General features: G+C 43.9%; 1 pseudogene; it reads right to left on the bottom strand.

Annotated features, from left to right (window-relative positions):
- Positions 1 to 17,492: 17,492 nt before the first annotated feature.
- Positions 17,493 to 19,610, bottom strand: LOC119042455 (bromodomain-containing protein 2-like; annotated as a pseudogene).
- Positions 19,611 to 20,574: the final 964 nt, after the last annotated feature.

Genomic DNA, 20,574 nt, shown 5'->3' with positions numbered 1-20,574 from the left:
TTTACTTCATTATTTTCTAATGCTTTTCATTAAGCGGGTACCTTTTAGTCTGTAAATTATGTATGTACTCCGTAGATTTTCTTGTCTTTGGTAATACCTTTCTTGAACTCTCTGCTGTGGCCTTAATGTACCCCCAGTAATTCACACATTAATATCCTAACGCCCAAAGTGATGGCATTAGGAGATGGGACCTTTGCAAGGTGACTAAATAATGAAGGTAGATGCTCAGAAATGGGGTCAATGCCCTTATAAAACAAGCCCTGGAGAAATCCCTCCACGCTCCTGCCCTGTGCAGACAGTGAAAAGATGACCATCTGGGAACCAGGGAGTGGGCCTCATCAGACACTCAGCCTGCCAAGTGCTTCGATCTTGGACTTTCCAATTCTGTTGTTGATATGCCAGGTAGTTTATGGCATTTTTGTTATAGCAGCCTGAATGGACTAAGACACACTCTTGACTTCTGGGACATTACTCTTCACAGTACTCACCCCACATCTTTGATGATGTCATGGTGACTCCTTGCCCTTTATGTGTCCCTTAGAGGTCAGTTTCTCCGAAGCTGGCCACACTTCACACATTATTCCTGGTCAGTCTCATCTATTTTTACATTTTTGCTAACATCTCTCTGGTAACGATTCATAATTCTCCACCCAACTTTGGACCATTCTTTCGAATTTCAAATCCATGTTTCCACTGTCACTCCTTGCCTTCCACTTACATATTGCAATTATTTTATTCATACAATAAATATTGAATACTGACAATATGACAACAAGTGGCACTGTTTCCTCTGCCCTCAAGTTTTTCATCATTTCTTGGGAGATACAGTTTATTTCTTGACTGTCCTTTCTAGAAATGTGAAATCCTTGGAAGTAGAAATTGTCTTTGAGTATGTCCAGATTCTACTAGTAATTGGCATATTGAAATGCTTAAAATATGTTCACAGAATTAACCCATGCCTCACAGACACTTAGGGGCAGAAGGAACCTTATGTTCAACCACTGTTCCAGTTAAGTATTTGATTCCCCTCTGAAATATACCGGTAATCGGTGCCCTCGTTTCTGCCAGTACCAAAGGTTTGTCATTGGTGTTTATAGATTCTATATAAAATAGCATTCCTTAGTTTCTTCTTTCATAATGAGAAACAAAGAAAGACTGAGCCAAGGAAAATCTGAGGGAAATCCTATGATGTGTGAACAGAGGTAGAAAGAAATGAACATTACACAACGAGGAAGTCGTATAAACAGGCTAGAAAAAAAGACACTGAACTATTCACCTCACATAGCACCCATTTAAAACACAGGGTCAGTAGTTACAGCTGTTTCAGTTTTGCCAATTTTGCCCTCCAAATTAGACGCGTGCCTTCCATTTGCTTTAATAGGAGCCATATGTGTGCAGTTGATGGCGGTATTTATCGCTAAGGAAGCAAAGTGCTGAGTTCCTGCCACCCACCCACATCTGTGGCTTTCTAAACCGCAAGCAAATGAAAAACACACACGCTGCAGGCACGTTAGGAAGCCGTGGAGCTTTGACCGACCAACCAGGAAGAATTGCAATGCGGAGACTTGCACAGGTGGGCTGCTTACGCATCAAAAGGGTCAGGTCTTAAATTCACTGTTTATGGGGCTTGTTTTTTCGTTGCTGGCATCTTTGGTTGAAACATGTGCGAGGATATTTCTGAGTAGCTCAGATTTTGGAATGAACTCCAAACTCATGGTTAATTAAGATGTCTATCAGTTCACTTATTAAACAAATGCTTGTTAGACCTTCCAGAAATTGTCAGCTAGGATATGATAACCCTTCCTAGAGAACTTGGTTTGAGATTTCAAGAAAAACCTCTTTTCACCATGCAGTCAAGGATACTCAGTGCAGCATCTATTATGATATCTCTAAATTGGATAGTAATTAGCAGTCAGCAATATGGGAGTAGGTTCATTGCAAAATCTTTATACAATCCAATACGTTTGCAGGATTTAAAGAGAGAAGATTAAGCCAGTAAGTAGTCTCTAATATGAACCTCTTTCCCAAGATGTACAGCTAACTGAAAAAAGAAAAAGCTACAGAACAATAGGTGTGTTCTATAGATTGGATTCTCTGCAAACTCGATTCCTTTAAAAGCTTAGTAGGTTTGGGATCCATTTGCTGCCAGTCAATTTTAGTAAAGACAAAGCTAATTCTCTTGTCAAGTCAGTGTGCCAGAATTTAGATTCTGGCCCCCTGGTGCTAGAGACAGAGAGCATGGTACATTTGTCCAGAGATCAGCTTAATACTCTCCAGACCGGCCTCTGTCTCAAGACAGTTACAAAGTCCAATCTCATCTTTCCCTTGTCTCCAGCTCTTTCGCTTTTTTTTTCTTTTTTTTTTTCATTTTTTTCTCTTCTTTAGATAAAGAGTTCACAGGGTGAGGTGCTTAAAAGAAGCCTGAGGCAGGAAGCTGTTGCTTTCTCCTGGTATCTTATCTCCTACTCCACTTTTAGCTTCAAAATTCCAACTTTATCTGGAGGCAGAGAGGTTTGTGTCTCTAACCCTGCAAGTAAAAAGAGGAACAGAATTCAAAACATCTGCCCGTTGTATACAGAAATTGTCTTACCAAGTTTTTATTTTCTTCCAGCCATTTCCAGATGGGCTAGCAGGCATAGGAGTTTTTTGTAAAAAAAAAAAAAAAATTGTTTCATACTGGAGTTTAGTGACAGCTGCAAGGAGTAACCAATACATTCCTACCTTCCAGGGTTTTTCTGCAAAACTTTCTAATATTCCAGTCTGGTTAGGCACATTATCTATATCCCCACCTTTTAACAGACACTTCCAGTTTCTTAGCTTAGTAAGAATTACTCCCGCTGACCACGTCACAGTTCAGTAATTCGGCATTTGATGGACTTATAATACCCCACTTCCAAGTACTGGTTTCTCTGTTAGACACATCTCTGTCAGTTTCAAGTGACAAAACCCTAACTCAATACCGTTAAAAATAAATTATCTTCTATTTGAAACATGGTAGTTTTCCTTGAAGCCCAGCTGGTTTTCATCAAAAGCTCAGGAGGCTTGGGATTAATCTACTTGAGAGATGCTGTCACTCCAGGTACACGTTCTTTCTACCCCCAAGTTCTTTGTCCCTGTAAGTGGCTTCATTTGCTGACTTCGTACACTCAGTTTTGGCAGTTAGGCACATATATTTGTAAGCCTGGTATCCTTAGAAGTAAGAGAAAGCCTCTTGTTTAATAGCATAAGCAACTTGGGAATTGTTCCATTGCCTCCAACCAGCCTGGCAGAGACATGTGTTCATCCTGAACAGACCGCTGTGGACTGCAGGTGGTGGGCCAGGTGGCAGGCTCGGTCCCAAAGATGGGCTTGCCCAGCAACACCTGCAACACTCCCAAGAAAGAAGGAGTGATTTTCCCAAGGAAAAAAATCTGCTTGTCACTAAAATTAAGAAATCAGAGGATCTGGACAGGACAAATAAAAAATATAGAGGACTGATGAAATCTTAAAGTGACAGAAAGCTATTTCTAGGAGGCAGGAATGGGTTTATGGACTTGAAAAAAAAGAGAGTAATGGGAAATCCTGAGTAGACCAAATCTTTGACAGACAGTGTTTTTGAAAGAGCAGGAAGGATATACAGACACTGATATTCTGCAATGTAGGATTTTAGGGAGACAGTATTTGTAAGCATATTTTGCTATATTCTATGCTACATAATTTTCTCTCTCACTTTTCAAGAAATATAAATAAAGACATCTTTTGTCAAGACCTTTTGGAGATACATTTGTCCTGTCTTGTACATACAGGGTCTGGCAGAAGTAAGGCCTGCTTGCGATGGCTGTTAGGGTAATAATATGGGTATAATAATTTATCATTTTAATTTGAACATTTTACCTAAAATGTCATATGGTGTGTTTGAGTGTGGTATCGCTTATAGAATTACATGGTTGTGATTTTGTAATAGAGTTTGTAATTTAAAAGGGGGGCGTTATTTGTGCCATACCCCATATAACACAGTGCTAATTCTGGTAACTGAGAATTTACTGTGCATAAACATAATATAAAGCAGAAATTTACCTCACTGCATATTTGAATCATGAGGTAGCTTTAAAAACTACCAATGCCTGGTTCCTCCCCCTAGTAATCTTAATATAATTGGTCTGGGACAGCCTGGTCATCAGCATTTTCTAAAAGCATCTCTAGGCGATTCCAATGTGTTGCTGAAACTGAGAGCCACAACTGCAGAGGTTATGCCCTCAGACATGCAGATGAAGGCCAAGGTCAAAGAACTGCATTTGTTGAGAACTCATGAAATAATACCCTCCTGTTACTTAATTAGTTATTCAATTAGCCTAACTGTAATTAATTTGTTAAGTACCATAGTGTTAGGTAGGCTCTTTTGTTTGTTATGAAGACCCAGGAGCTGACTTGCAAAGTGACTGAACCCAACGAGGTACTTCATGGCCACATTCCCATATTGCATTTGTAAGAGGCAGCAGAGCTGGTGTAGAGCTAATCCTCCACTGGAGGCTTCTGAGACCCACAGGGCAAATCGTAGACTCAGGTGGTGGTCTTACAGCAAAGATGTGTTGGTTTTCTGTACCTGTGGAAAGCCAGAGGCCAGTCACTTAGCTCACCTTTGGCGTATGTGGCATGTAGAACACTAGTTTCCACGGAGGGTGCCGCCGCACGCCTACAGGCCAGTAGTTGATGTTACTTTGTGTTGCAAGCTCAGGTGTTGCACTTTCTTCTGCTCCACTTTTCCTCCCCAGTCCCTGTAATTCGGTTTGCTGGCTGCCACCACCACCCTGCTGCCTTTCCAGGTTGATGACAGTGTCCTGGGGCTGGGGGCGGTGGTGCTGAGGGGCGAGGGTTGGTCTCATTGGCAGATACTGCACTTATTTTTCTTGAAGCTGCTTCCATACCTGCACAGGTAGCCTCCTGTAAATTGGATCTGGCCACCAAATGCACTGTAGATAATTGCCTGCATTCGGAGTCTTTCGATAGGCAAAACACCTGGTGTGGTGATCGAAAGGAGCCACCCATGAGTATTTTACATGTTGCTTTGAAAAATAAGAGGCTAATGAGAGTTATATTAATGCTGTATTGAAAACAACCATTTTGATGCTGTCATAGTCCAGAAAAACATTTCCTCAGTGTCATGTAATAGTTTTCTCCTTCAAAATGTCATTTCCGAAGGAGAGGGCTGCTGGAGTTTCCAACCAGAGGGATTAGAAAGTGGCGTTTGATTTGTGTTGTGACAAAGAGGTCTTGAGGCACAGAGTGTCTGCATAAGAACAAGTGCTGGGAGAGGCCCTCCAGTGAAGGAGGGAGAGGAAGCCGGAAGAGTGAAAGCACCAGCTTTCAGCCAACAAACCCATCTCAAATGTCTAAAATGCACTGGTGTCTTTGTAAACAAACAATGCCTTTTAACCCCCCTTTCTGGTTGGTTGAAGTAGAAGGAGCTTTTAGTCTTCATAAGATGTGCTTCAGGTTATCTGTCACTGTGGAACAAACCCCCCTGAAATAGTGGCTCAAAACTCCTAACAATCACTTCTTATCTCTGAGAGTGCTGAGAGTTGGCTGTGCTTAGCTCTGTGGTTCTGGCTCGGGGTCTCTGATGGGCATGCAGTCCCTCAGTGGCTGGGTTGTGGTGTCTGCTGCCTGGGTCAAGGGCTGCCACAGTGGGGGCTTCTCTTGTAGCAGACCCTGTCCAGTAGAGTCTGCCTGTTGTGGCTTAGGATGGGAATCAATGCACAGGCGACAACAATCCTGTGTGGAAAAGGGGAACAGGCACAACTACTCTCTCAGAAGGAAAGTGCCTCTGGATGCCTCGGCCACCCCCTCAAGAGGGGGGCGCCCCAACCCTTGCCTAGACAGGCTTTTATTGTTTTCTTGGGGTCTTACATCAAAGAAAGATTTATTATCTATCATATAGAATATTATTGTCTACATTCTAGGTACAATCAAGGAAATAAAAATAACATGCAGAGGGGGATGGCAATGAGCTGATTAGCTCTGTCCTTGGGAGAGCTCACACAGGCTTTGGAAATTACCTTGAAGATAGACAATATACATCTGTTGCTTTAGACGAGGGTGAGGGAGTTTTAGCAAGAGCAAGTTAACAATCTGTAAGCATTTTCTAGGCCTGATTCCCATGGAAAAACTCAGTTTGCAAGTCTGGGTTCTGCCCACCACTTCCCATCTATAGGTTTTCCATACAGAGCTGAGTCACATTTGCCAGGCCAAGACAAACCAGTTCCCTACATTCTCTGGCATCTTTCTCTGGGTCAGTGTGACCTTTCCAAGTGCTCCCACCAGTCTGGTGGCTTTGGGGTAGCAGAACATCCTGCACGGTGACTCAAGGCTGCCAGCACACATGTCTCAAAAGAGAGAGCCAGGTGGCTTCCTTGGCTGCTCTCTTTCTCTAGCATATGCTGGGAACAGTCCTATGGAGACATCCGTGTGCTGAGTAACTGAGGACCGTGGGCACAGCCCCATGAGTGATCCTGGAAGCAGGTCCTTCAGCCAGTTAGCACGTCAGGTGCCTGCAGCCCTGGCTAATATCTTAACTGCAACCTCATGAGAGACTCTGAGCCAGATCCACCCAAGCAAGCCTCCCTCAGATTCTTGACACTCAGAACTCGAAGGAAATAAATTTTTGTTGTTGTAAGATGTTGCATTTGGGCTAATTCATTATGCAGTGACTAATCCAGCCTGCTGTTGCTATTCCCCTAATCTTCCATTCGCCAGGTAGGTATTTGGTCACTGCAGAATGAATGAGGAATGAGTGAATGCATTATTTTTGACCCTCAAAAGCAGTCCACAGTCTGTCATAGCACATACCTGCTTTCATTGTGGGAATCTTATTGCTTTATATTGATCACCTCTCGACAGAACAGCAATTAGCCAAATGCTGTTATTTAATCTTCAACAAATAAGTCATGATAAATACACATACACACACATGTGTACCTTCAACAAATAAGTCATGATAAATACACATACACACATGTGTACCTTATATATACATATATAAAACATATGCACACTGTGCTGCCATATATACTTAGTGTAAGATAGGTTTCCCTTTTCCAATGGAGTAAGTTGGATGCTGTGTGCTGGTCTGCCACATCCTGGTGTCATTTAGGTCCCCCCATAAGTATGCTAGAACCTTGTACAAAAATTTCCTTTTTTTCCGACAGATTATTTACTAGGCCATTTGGCTATTCATAGTATTAATTTTTGCCTACTCACTTCTCACCTTTGAAATTCACTCTACTTGGTGTTTGGGGGTTATAAAAATACTTTAAAGTAGGCTGATTTTACTATCCAATTACTGGGTTGTGATTTTGAATTCTCCCTTAGAGGATATATATTAATGTCGGAAAGCAATTTTTACACCAGTCAACTCTCTGTTAAACGTATTTATTTTGGACCCTCTAGTGACCAAATTATTCCTCCTATTATTTATGTAGAAATGTGCTAACAATTCAGTGAAACCTAAGGCAAATCAGAAAAAGTATTTTGCCTGGATTTCATTTTAGTAACAAGAAGTTAAAAGGTGAGTGAACATATTCTAGGTAATTTTTCTTTTTTTTTCTTCTTTTTAAAATATATTTTATTGATTATGCCATCATAGTTGTCCCATTTCCCCTCCTTCATTCCCCTCCACCCTGCACACCCCCTCCCACCCGCTCCCCCCCCCTTTTGTTCATGGCCATGTGTCATAAGTTCTTCAGCTTCTACATTGCCCACACTAATCTTGCCCTCCCCCTGTCTATTTTCTCCCCACTGTCTATGCTACTTATTCTCTGTACCTTCTCCCCCCTTCTCCTCCTCTCAGTCCCCTGTTGCTAACCCTCCATATGATCTCCATTTCTGTGGTTCCACTCCTGATCTAGCTGTCCTCTTAGTTTGGTTTTGTTTTAGGTGTGGTTGTTTAATAACTGTGAGTTTGCTGTCCTTTCACTGTTCATCTTTTTTATCTTCTTTTTCTTAGATAAGTCCCTTTAACATTTCATATAATAAGGGCTTGGTAATGATGAACTACTTGAATTTGATCTTATCTGAGAAGCACTTTATCTGTCCTTCCATTCTAAATGAAAGCTTTGCTGGATAGAGAGCAATCTTGGATGTAAGTCTTTGCATTTCATGACTTGGAATACTTCTTTCCAGCCCCTTCTTGCCTGGAAGGTCTCTTTTGAGAAGTCTGCTGACAGTCTGATGGGAACTCCTTTGTAGGTGACTATCCCCTTATCTCTTGCTGCTTCTAGGATTCTCTCCTTCATTTTCATCTTGGCTAATATAATGATGATGTGCCTTGGTGTGTTCCTTCTTGGGTCCAACTTCTTTGGGACTCTGAACTTCCTGGATTTCCTGGAAGTCTATTTCCTTTGCCAGATTGGTGAAGTTCTTCTTTATTATTTGTTCAAATAAGTTTTCCACTTGCTCTTGCTCTTCCCCTTCTGGTACCCCTATAATTCAGATGCTGGAATGTTTAAAGATGTCCTGGAGGTTCTTAATCCTCTCCTCATTTTGTGAATTCTTGTTTCTTCATTCTTTTCTGTTTGGTCATTTTTTTCTTCCTTCTGGTCTACTCCCTAGATTTGAGTCCCAGTTTCCTTTCTATCACTATTGGTTTCCTGTGCATTTCCCTTCATTTCAATGAGTTTAGCCTTCATTTGTTCCTTTAATTTGTGACTAAAATCAACCAGTTCTGTGAGCATCCTGATCATCAGTGTTTTGAACTGTGCATCTGATAGGTTGGTTATCTCTTGGTCACTTAGAATTATTGGCTCTAGGACTTTGAGCTGTTCTTGAGTCATAATGTTTTGGTCTGTTCGTGCCTGTTTCATATGAGGGGCGGATCCTTAGGTGTTCACCAGGGTGGTGTGACCCAGTCACTGGGTTGTGATGCTGTATGTGGGGGCGGGGTCAGAGAGGGGCAATGGTGTTTTTTCTGCTCTCTCTCAGATTTTGGTCCCCTCTGCTGCTTCCCGCAAGGAAACCTGCCCCCCCATCCTGTGCCAGCTCCTGGGTGTGTGGGCCTGTGCACCTTCCAGGACCCTGTGGGTCTCTCCAACGAACTCTCTGTGAGCCTGAGAGCCTCCCCCAGCACCTCGACCCCAAAAGCCTTTCCAATTGGTGCTTTCAGGCTCTAATATCCGTTGCTGAGGCCCTAGCCTGAGCAGTCTGTCTCACTGCTCGCTTCTTCACCTGGTTTATCTGCACACAAATGTGTGACCACGGTCAGCAGCTACCTTGTGCCCCCACTGGGTCCACCCGCTGCCACCCCACACCTGGGATCTGCCAACCTCCACCTGAGCTCCTGGGTCGGTCTGGCCAATCTTTTCTGTGTGACCCTGCTCAGCCAGCCGCTGACTCCACCCCTCTTACTGGTCTGGATGAATGGTTTGTTGTCTTTGGACTTCTATACCGTTCAATTTTCTGTATTTTGGCTGCGTTTTTGTTACTAAAACTTTGTTGTCTTTAAACTTGGTTGTGCAAGGAGGCACAGTGTTTCCACCTACAGCTCCATTTGGCCGGAAGTCTCTAGGTCATTTTTCTAGATACTTCTAACCTGCTAAAGTTCTCACCCAGGATTACTGTTGTTGGGGGTGGGGCACCTTTTTTCCTCCTAGCTCCATTAGGGTTCACCCCTGGTGCCTCCTGCCCCCTCACTTATTCCTTTACAGGGAAGTGTCTTGCCCAATGTGAGTTTGAATGAAGACCTGAGCATGCATGGCTCAGACCCTTTCTCATTGTTTGCTGAGGAAAGCCTAGATCTGGTCTGCTCTTGGCTATGAGTTCAGCTTAGAGCTAACTGCCCTTTTGGGGAGGCCTGAGGCTGGACAGACATACCTGCGACTCAAAGGGAGTCCACGCAAATGCTGTGGATGACCCACCTTTCTCCTCCCAGGGTTCGCCTCTATAGGCAGAAGGTTGTTTGTTATAACACTTGTACTTTCTGTCTGAGTGATCTTCCCGCACAGCAGGCTGCTTGGCCCGTGCACAGATGAGCTGGAAGTGCCCTGGAGTGGATGACCCTGGAGGCGGCTCTAATACAAGGACACAGTGGGAGCTTCAGAACCACTAAGTCGAGAGAACTCTCAGAGATGTGTTCTGCACTTTCTCTCAGAGCTCCCAAAGGGACTGAGCTGAGGATTCCCACAGTGATCACTGGCTTTGTTCTTATGATCAAAGAACTGGGCGTGTTCCTATCTCACTTTTCTTTCTCACTCCCCACTCTTCTGCTTGGATTAATTTCCAAATAAACGACTTGCAGTCAAATCCCTGTCCTGGGTCCTGCTTCTGCATGAATCTGTTCAGGGGACATTATTAGGAACCAACGTCACCTCCCACCTAAGGGACATCCTCCAGCAGCTGCAGAGTAATAGAGCTGGCATTTCTAGTCCCAGCTGCCTGACTTCTTCTTTCTGTTTGTCTCAGTCAGTTAGAATGCAGGAGGGCATAACTGGTTTATATTACTTGGGCTTCTCAAATCCCCATAATTTTGACTTCTCTACCTCTCCTAGTTTCTTCACAATAAACTTTAAAAATATGAAATGAGGCCTTACAAACAAATATTAAGTACATTTGACTGACAACTCATACTTTCTGGTAAAAGACAGGGCAAAAAATATAGATACATATATCCACTTTCTATTTTGTTTATAGTGACAGAGTCTTAGTACATATTTATTCTTCTTAGCTAGAAAATTGAAAAAAATTGCTTTCATTGACAGTATCAAATGTTTTCTTTTTTTTGTTGTTATACAACCACATTCACATTTGTCTCTTTACCTTTATAAAGTAGTTTTTTTTCTGGAAATTGAAAACGTTTTTAAGAGAACATGGTCTTTGTTTATTTTTATTTGTTCTTAGAGCTGAGTCCAACAAATTTACAAATTAGAAGCAAATATGCAAACTTGGGTTAATTTCTGAGGTTCTATCTTTTCATCTAAAAGATGGACAGGAAATTTTTTAACCTACATAACAGGATTCCTATTCATATCAAATATGGATGAAAGTGTTGTCTTATAAACATGAAATGATATTCAAATATTGGTTTTTATTTCCTCAGGAATAATTTTGTTTCTGAAGCAAAGAGATGCAGCTAGCTCCTAATAATACAGCTACTTCAAAAGTACAGGTAAGCTCCCACGAGAACACACTGACTTCTGAAGTAGACAGATATAAAATTTCCTGGGAGAGGGGAAATCTACTCTAAGCATGGTCAATTTAGGTCCCATACATAAGAGGTGGAGTTGATTGTTTTACGTGATCTTTGTGGCAGAGGCAATTACCTAACTAGGCAGAACTGTCCCTAAATTGGTCACTAAGAATCTGAAACAAGATTATTCTCAGGACGAATGTGGAAGAACCAGCTAAAAGCGCTTGGAAAGAATCAGGAGCTGTGAGCCTGGAAGAGCTGTCCATTTCACAGGATACATGTGCTGATCCCAGGTGGGAACATACCTGACAGTCAAGTTTATTAAAGTAATTCTGCCATTTGCTGTCTATCTGCCAAATATAAACCATTGTCCCTTCCTCTCAAACACAGCAGTGGTTAACTAAATTAGACATTCTGTAATACTATGAGAAAAATTGGAATTTCATTTACTATAGTGTTCATGTGTTTGATAATATTTGTGAGTTTCTGTATTTGATATTCCTGTTGTTATTATTTAATCTCAAACATGTCCAGAATGCTGTCTCCTGGTGTAACCAACCAACCAACCAACCCAAGGACTTGTTTTTATTTTCTTGCTTTCACTGACACCTGGTGGCCTTTGTGTTCTGTAGGGAAAGAAAGCCAGTCTAGGCTGTACTTAGGCTGGTCAGCAACTTGGTGTCTTCTAATTTTTTTTAAATTAAATGTCTTATTGTTCTATTACAGTTGTTCCACTTTTGCCCCTTGGCTCTCCTCCACCCAGACTACCCCCCATCCCGCTCCTGAATAATGTACTTGGTCACAGAGAGTCCTCACTTGCTCATTCAAGTTGTATTTCCCATCTAGAGCCCCTTGCTATGACCACCCAGCTTCTGCACCATATTTTTAGTGATGAGTTTCACTTCTTTGCTACTTCACTTCTTTCACTTCTCTATTTTCAGTATTAGGATTTTTATTTCTGCTAAGGTTAAATCCCTTGATACTTTATATGGCTTTTAACCTTTTCTTCTCCCATGTACCTTCTGTTTTTTACAGTGGTCCCCCCTTTTTAGCACCAGGCACCAGTTTAGTGGGAGACAGTTTTTCCATAGATGGGGTGAGAGGGATGGTTTTGGGATAATCCAAACACATTACATTCACACTTGTCCACACCTCCTGCTGTGCAGCCCACTTCTTAATAGGCCTGGCCTGGTACTGGTCTAGGCCCAGAGGCTGGGGACCCCTGCTTTAATAGAATCTCACTTTTGTCCTTTGGGAAAGAAATGGAGGCCAGATGGCTCATAAGATGTGTCAGATATTCTAGACTGTGATATGCCTTCTGAACTGCAGACTTGGTGTGTGTGTCTAGGTAGTGGAGGAGTTAGAACTACAGCACTCAGTGTTCACTCTGCCTCTCTGTTCCTTTGCCTGTGGGGTCATAAAAGAAAGTGTCCTGGAAGGTGCAATTGAGCCGGTAGAGAAGTGGCCTATTCCAAGACTGTTGGCCTTCTAGAATACCAATTAATTTCCTGCCTTCTCCAGTCAGAGCAAATAAGTGAAACTATTCCCAAAGCCCAGGGCTCCCTGAGTGGAACCAAGGCAAAATCAGAGGGATCGTGCTACCTCTGTCCAAATCTATCCCTCAGACTGGCCCTAGAGAGAGTTAAGTCTGCAGAGGAGATGTCAGCTGACCTCACTGGCTGTGTGGAGGATCTCGGCTGCCTTCCAGCCTGGTGGCAGTTCAGAGAGGAGAGAAACATTCCCATGTGCATAGACTAAAGTAGGAAGAGTATCATAGCCTCTGAACAGTGATGTCTAAAATGGTGCAGGATAACATGAAAACTCAGTCATGGTTAATAGGTACCCACAACATTGCTGCCTCTGTGTGAAGTCCCCCATGGTCACCATGCCTATTTCCATGCCATTTCTGCAGTTTGGAGCATCTGATAGGGTGGGAATAGCCAACAGACAGGAAGATGTAAGCATTAATTATTCATTTGGATGCATCAGTGATTAGCACCACTTTGCAAAGTGGGGAGAGGTTGAAAAAGATTTAGTAACTAATCAGGTAGAAATCCAATAAGGAAGTAGGATGACCTAGTAGTCATTGCTAGAAGAAGTGCTATTTAGAAATTCGAGGAGAATTGGAGTAAAGTGGGGGAAATGTATATACCTGTTTCCTACAGAAGTCCACGTTTAGGACTGAAATGAATGTCAAGCTACAAGCTGTTCTCATACCCAGCCCTGTGCTAGATTTTTGCCATGGGAGGACTTCCATCAGTTTTTCCTTTAAAGGGTGTGTTAAAGTTCTCCAGAGAAGCGGCACCAATAGGACATATATGCAGAGATGTATACGAGGAGATTTATTACAGGAGTTGTCTCACAGGGTTATGGAGGCTGAGAAGTTCCACATGTGTATCTGTAGGCTGGAGAATCAGGGGAGGTGGTGATAGGATTCAGTTGAAGTCTAAAGGCGTGAGAATAGGGTTGAAGGTGTAACTCTCATTATGAAGCCTATGGCCTGATAACCCGGAGGGAAACAGTGGGTACTGGTGAGAGTCCTGGAGTCCAAAGGCCCAAGAGCAGGAGCTTCCCTGTCAAAGGTAGGAGAAAATGGATGTCCCAACCCAAGGAGAGAGATGGGTTGGGAGAGAGGAAGAAGAAGAAGAAACAAGGAGAGATGTGGCAAGAGAGAGAGAGAGAAAATGAATTCTTCCTTTCACTGCCTTTTAGTTCTTTTCAGACCCTCAAGGAATTGGGTGAGGCCCATGTCCATTGCTGAGGGCAGGTCTTCCTCTTGCTGTTCACTGATTCAAATGCCCAAGTGCCCATGTCTTTGAGACACGCCCTCACAACCACACTGAGAAACAATGTTTTACCAGCTATCTGGGTATTCCATAGCTCAGACAGGTTAAAATATACAATTAACCATCACCAAGGGCCTCAAAATTCCTGATGTTTATTACCACATAGATTTCTTTCCTCCTTTTCACAGGGAACATACAGCCCATAGATGGTAGTCATTGTTTATTCTTCTCAATTCACTGTAAAAGGAATTAAACATAATACACTGGGGGAAAAGTATGCTGATTTTGGAAATTTCTGGACTGATCTCTACTTGTCCAAAAACTTAGCTTGCTGTGTAGTGCTTCAGTAACAGAGACAGCTGTGCCCCTTCATGGCTCATGAGAAGTGAGTGTTGTGAGCAGACAGCACAGTCTGAGGCCCAGGGGCCATCAAGAGGACGAAGCTCTTCTCTGTCCTTTGAATGTGTCACCTGTCGAGGTCTCAAGGTTTGGTTGGACTGTGGATTGTGTGCAAGCCTTAGGGGTCCTGGGTCAATGGTCTAGAGGGGAAGACACACCCCATCGTCGGCGGGGGGATGCAGCTGGTGTCATCTGGGCACTGCTTGGCCCACATTTTCTCAGGCATAAAGGGACAACAAAGACCTTCTGGCTGGTCTGTTTAATTGTCCTAAGTTTCCATGTCATTGTGATTAAACAATACAAAGCAAGAAGCTGTCTAGGATGAGGGGATGTCTCTAGGAGCTTTGGAAAAAGCTCCTAAAGAATTTGGAAAAGTGTTTGCAGATAGTGAAAGAGGTACCTGAGGGATATACTTGAATACTACCTCATAATACCTGTTTCTATGACAGCCCAAAGTCCATCTTTCCATTGGGTTGATATGACACCTTAAAGGCAAGAACCATGCTTTATTCATCTCTTTATCTTTAGCAAGTAGGACTTCAGAAAGTACACAATGAATGAGATGAATGGGCAAAAGCTTTGACTATGTGGAGCATCAGCAGTAGATGAGGCCAGAGGGATAGAATGGGCAACTTACATGAGGACTCAAATGAACCCTGGCTAACATGTGGCTTGATTTCAAAAATGAAAATATTCTTTAGTTGAATATTAGAGTGTGAAGCTACTATCAACCTAAAATGCAGGAAGGTGTACTAGTGGGGAACTATGGTGATGAGGCCTCTGAGAGATTTAGGACTCACCCAGCTCCAATAGGATCATGTGTGCCCAGGAGAGAGGAGAGTTACCAATGGCTCTCACTAAGCCTCTCAACATCAGCTGTTCCTGTGAGCTTTAGGTTGGGGTCAGATCACAGAGGACTGCTGCCTGCATTCTCAGAGTGCCCAAAGTGCCAACGGTCTGTGGTTTTGATTCAAGAGAGATCTCTATGCTTTACATGCCAGACTTGTAGGCGGCAGAGTTGACTCTGCCCTGAAATGTTAGCTGCCCCAGCTTTCCTGCTGATGCCCAGAGGATCATCCCACAGCTGGGACAGGGCCTCAGAGCTGCCTGGGAGCAGGGATATTTTGTTAAAATGTTTTCCTTTTAAAACAGCCTAGTGGATTGAAGTGAGCCTTCAATCCACTCACTGTTTAGAGAGGCATTCATCCCCTTTTGCAAAAGTTTCCTAAGAGAGTTATTAAAGTATCATCAGTAAATGTTGCTAGAGATGGCCATGAGTCAGACTACTTCTTTTGGCTCATGGTTTATGGAGACAGAAGACATTATCCAGTAGAAGACTTTTGAGCCCTGACTTCCTGGGAAAGAGGAGGAGACCATTTAAATAAAGTTTACTAATGAAACTCAATAAAAGAGCGTTTCTCATGGCTGTTTAGATTTCCTATGAAAAGGGTATCACAGAAAATTGAGAACTGTCAGATCAATCTTGTGGCTTAAAACTCTTCAGTGATTCTTTATGGTTTCCAGGGTAATGTAAAAACTCTTTAACAGGGTGTTCAAAGCTCTTCAAAATGAGGGGCCTTTCTGGTATTTTCCATGCAGCTTCTTTCCCCTGCTTGTTCTCAATTCCAGACTCCTGAGGTCACTTCACACTTCTCTGGCTCCTTTTCTGCTCCCTGAAACAATCTGGCTTGTTTTTTTATTGTGGTAAAATACATGTGATAAGAGAGTTTGCATTTAAAAATGGAACATTCAGGGTAGTATTTTCATTTATATTGTTGCATGACTATCATCACTACCTAGTTCCAGAACTTTTCATCACTGCAAACTAAACCTGTACCCTGTAAGTATTCACTCTCCATCTCACCCTCCCCCCATCAGCCCTTGGCTATTGTTGAGCTACTTTCTGTCTTTATGGATTCACCTGCTCTAGATATTTTATATAAACTGAATCTAGTTATGTGGCCTTATGTGTCTGGGCATTTTATCTTAACCTTATATTTTCAAGGTTCATCTGTGTAGCATGTATTCCTTTTGATAGGTAAATATTGCATTGTATAAATTTCCCATATTTTGTTCATCCATCACTCATTATGGGTGTTAGGGTTATTTCCACCCTAACTATTCCCACCCTAATCTATTGGTTCTCAATAGATTAGACTATTGAGAACCAAGTTGCTATGAACATTTGTTTACAAATATTCTTTGGGCACACACACACACACACACACACACACACACCCTGGGAGCAGAATTGCCCGGTCATACTGTAATTCCAAGTTTAACTTAATGAAGAAGCACCAAACTATTTTCCTCAGTGGCTGTGCCATTTTCCATTTCCCCCAGAAATTAATGAATGAAGGTTCTGGTTTCCCCATATGCTCACCAACGATTGTTATTTTTCAGTTTCTTATCATGGTCATCCATTATGGTCATTAAGTATAAAGTGATATCTTATTTTAATTTGCATTTTCCTAATGACTAATGATGTTAAGCATTATCGTGTGAGTTTTTGGCCATTTGTATATCTTCTTGCAGAAATGTCTATTCAAGTCCTTTGGCCATTTTATTATATTTTTTTGAATAATTGTTGATCTTTGAGTTGGAATCAACAGACAAAGACAGTCCAGAGGACCAAGTGAGAGATGACAGACATCCCCAGGGGCCCCAAGTAGAAAAGAAAAAGGGAAAACAGACTAGAAAAAAAGGTCACCCTAAAAATTGAGCTCCCCCTTCGTTTCTCCCCATGGAGCTTGGGAGGGACCATGGCCCCACACCCCTCAGTCTTCCCTAGCTTAAAGCAAATTAGAGCAAACCAACCTCAAAACTGGACCTTTACATGTGAACAGGGCAGCTATGGCCTTAGGTAACTACCTCTCAGGGTCTTTGCCTGCTCACACTGTCTACCTTCCCTGTCCCAGACATTTTACATGGGGCTCCATGGCCAAGAGGTTACTATCTATGGGGCTGGGAACTCAACCTTATTGTATTTACTGTGGCCTCCTTCAGTAAATGACCCCTTGTAGAGCCAACTCTCCTGGGGTGGGGGGAGGGGGGAGATGAAGAAGTGTCACAGCAAGGAGAGAAGGGGTGGGGCAGGGTGGTCCTTTAAGGGTTCCATCAGCAGAGCCTCCTGACCAAACTGGCCTGGCCTCTTAGCTTGAGTCTGAATCACTGGTGTCTGAAGAGGAAGAAGATGAAGAAGAGGAACTAGAGTTGAAAGTGCTGAGGAGTGACACCTCTACATGCTGAGCAGAGGACAACTGGGTTTGCTCACTCACTTTCTTGATAGGCTTTTTGGTGGAGTTGAGCTGCCCAATAATATCTTGTAACTTCTTGACCAGTTTCTGCTTCTTTGCAAAGCCAGTTCCTCCTTCACCTTTCCCACAGGTTTTTAATGGTGTAGGGCATCTGAGCTTTCTTTCAAAGGCAGGAAAGGACCCATAGTGCTCAAGCTTTCTATCCATGGGAGGCTTGAGGGTTTCAAAACCGATCTCAGTTCCTACTGGGTTAGAGTCATGTAAAGAGGCTTGGATTATGTGCACAAATCAGCACAGCTTCTCCCCAGGTGATTTGGTGATGTCCAGGCTCAAGTGCCACTTCTCATCTTGACTCATGGGCCTACTTCCTTCCAGCTCCTCTCAATCCTGGCCTGTAGGCAGGGTTCGTGAAGACATCCTTGTGGGCATTGTGGTCCATTTGGTGTCACTTCGCCTAGAAGGTCCAAAGCCAGGGGGACCTAGTGCGGCACCACTGCCACCCCACTGCCACTTGGTTTCTTGGACTTCTTGTGCTGAGAGAGGCGGGATGCCTGAGGACCCCTGTATCTTCATCTACCTCAGCTCAGCCTGTGGGCTTCTCTGCCTTCTGTTTCCTCTTTTTCTCTTTTTTTCTCTATTCTGCTTGGGTATGGATATTGGGCCTTGGGACAGGGTAGCCAGTTGCTCATGTCCAGTTCCAAGCTGTTCCTGTAGTTCAGCCAGGAGATGAGCTCTTTCATCACTAGAGGACTCTGAAGATGATTAGGCTGAGCTATCAGGCCAGGCAATGGATACTGGTAGTGGCCCTGGTTCCAGTGGCTCACCTGGTATCATGGCATAATGGAACTCAGGTACATCCTGTAGCTGTCTTGTGGTGGCCACAACATCATGGTCTGGGGACTATGCTGTAGTAGTTGGAGAACATAAGCTGCACACCACCAGCAAACTTCTAGGCTTCCGGAGATTCACAATCTCAATATTCCTCTTGATGGTGCTGATGTTCATAGGGTGCTGGATTATGTGGTGGTAATCATGCAGACCAGGGGCAGATGTATCCACTGGACTATAGAAAGGCCAGGCACAGGCAGCATGCTTCTTAGACAGTAACACCTTCAAAATGCCACTGCAATGTTCAGGTGTCTGATAGCTTCCCTTTCTTGTAGCTGTGGTGGTGTTGCTGAGCATTGCCAGGTCTTAGCTTGGGCTTAATGGGGCAGCCACTTGCTCTCCACATGGGGGAAGCCATGTTGCCTTAGGATCCAGACCCCTGGGGGGTTAACTGGGTTATCAGGAACCAGCATGGCTGTAGGAGTAGGGGTGATAGTGTCTGCTCTGTGCTTTACCCCTCTTTTCTTGGCACAGGGCTGGCCTGGGGGAGCTGCAGAGTGCAAGGACCTGAGAAGGAGAGAAGAGATGAGTGGTAAGTGTGGGAATGTTGAGAACAGCAGTGGTTTTCTCAGGAGGTAGAGTATGGAAGGCTGTGTGAGATACAGAAGAGACAGCAGGCACCTGATGGGCACTCGTGATGCTGCCCTGGAGTGCTGCCACTGTGGCCCCCTTCTTGGGGCTGTTCTTAGGGATGGTCACCCAAGTTCTTGCTCCTCTTGTGGCACTGATGCCACTTTGTGTAGGAAGCTCTTCTCCAGCATCTGTGCCATCAGCAGTGGGTTTGTTGTAGTTGTACACAGTTGCAGGTATTAAAATCCTGCATAGACTCTGAAGCAGCCCAGTAATGGTTCTTTTCAAGGCTCCCTTTAATATATAGGAGCCATGTCCATAGGCTGCTTTATAATTTTGTGAAAATGCAGCAGACCTGGTTTGATGGCACCCACAGGCTGTAGGAAAGACCATGCAAACTGATGTTTCCACAGAGCCCTGCTCAGCACCTTTTGCAGTTACTGCAGGGGGTGGTGACCCATCCTGGCTTTTTGGGATTGGATATCTCCGGGGGTGGGGTTTTGGGTAGGGGTGGCAGTTGGCCGGGGTCAGTTATAAGGTTGGCACTGCCTCCATTGTGGGGCTTTCAAGTCCTTTTCCCAGGTACCTGATCCTCTGGACCCAGCCCCGGTAACTCTGCATTGCCCTCCCCAAGGGGCTTGTTGTGGGGAGTTGGGTTTTGTAGCCTCTTGACCCAGTGGATCCCTGGCTACATTCAGCAGTGACAAGTCTGGGATGGCCTCGGCTTCCCCTCCCAAGGTGTCCTGCCTAACCCAGGAAGTGAGGGTGTGCACTGCCTTCACCCCCCCCACACTCACTCACCCCCAGACCCACACACTCATGGCAGGCCCCAAAGCTGCCCCCTCCAGTGCTTCACAGGAAGCCCGGGGCTGTGGCAGACTGGCGTCCTGCACAGGAGGTGGCAGCGAGAGAATTGTGGTAGCCTCAGCAGAGGTAAGGGGAGCAAGGGGCAAAGGACACTGGAAGCCTTAAGAATGCATCCAATCCCAGACACCATGAGCAATGTCGCTCACTGTTGGTCTGCAAGGAGCCACTCTTCCAAAGGGAACCCACCAGGGTGGGCTAGGTCGATGAGGTGGAGGCACACAGAGAGTGGTTGAGGGAGCCCTGGCTTCCATGTTGAGATCCTCTTGAGGGTGGGGTAGAAGGTGTGGACAGACACCGAGGACTGGGTGGAACCAGACAAAGAGGAGCTTCAGTCTGCCAGTAAGGTCAAAGGCCTGGAGGAAGGCCATTTGAAAGAGGATGGAAGTCCATTGTCAGGGCGGTTCCTTGTACCATAGACAGAATCTTGCAGGATGCTCCACTCAATGGCAAAATACTTGGCTGTTTTTAACTGTTCTTTTGTTGTTGCATTGCAAGAGTTCTTTCTCTAGTCTGGACGTTAGGTACTTAACAGACATATGACTTGTAAATATTTTCTCCCACTCTGTGGATCGATTTTTAAATTTTTTTGCTTTCCTGATGTTTCCTTTGATGCCTAAACATTTTTGGTTTTGCCGTGGTACAATTGGTGTAT

The sequence above is a fragment of the Artibeus jamaicensis genome, unplaced genomic scaffold, assembly GCF_021234435.1.
Source record: "Artibeus jamaicensis isolate MK-2021 breed Jamaican fruit bat unplaced genomic scaffold, CSHL_Jam_final scaffold_916, whole genome shotgun sequence".
NCBI lineage: Eukaryota > Metazoa > Chordata > Mammalia > Chiroptera > Phyllostomidae > Artibeus > Artibeus jamaicensis.
The sequence above is the reverse complement of the archived record's forward strand: the minus strand, read 5'-3'. Positions and strand labels throughout refer to the sequence as shown.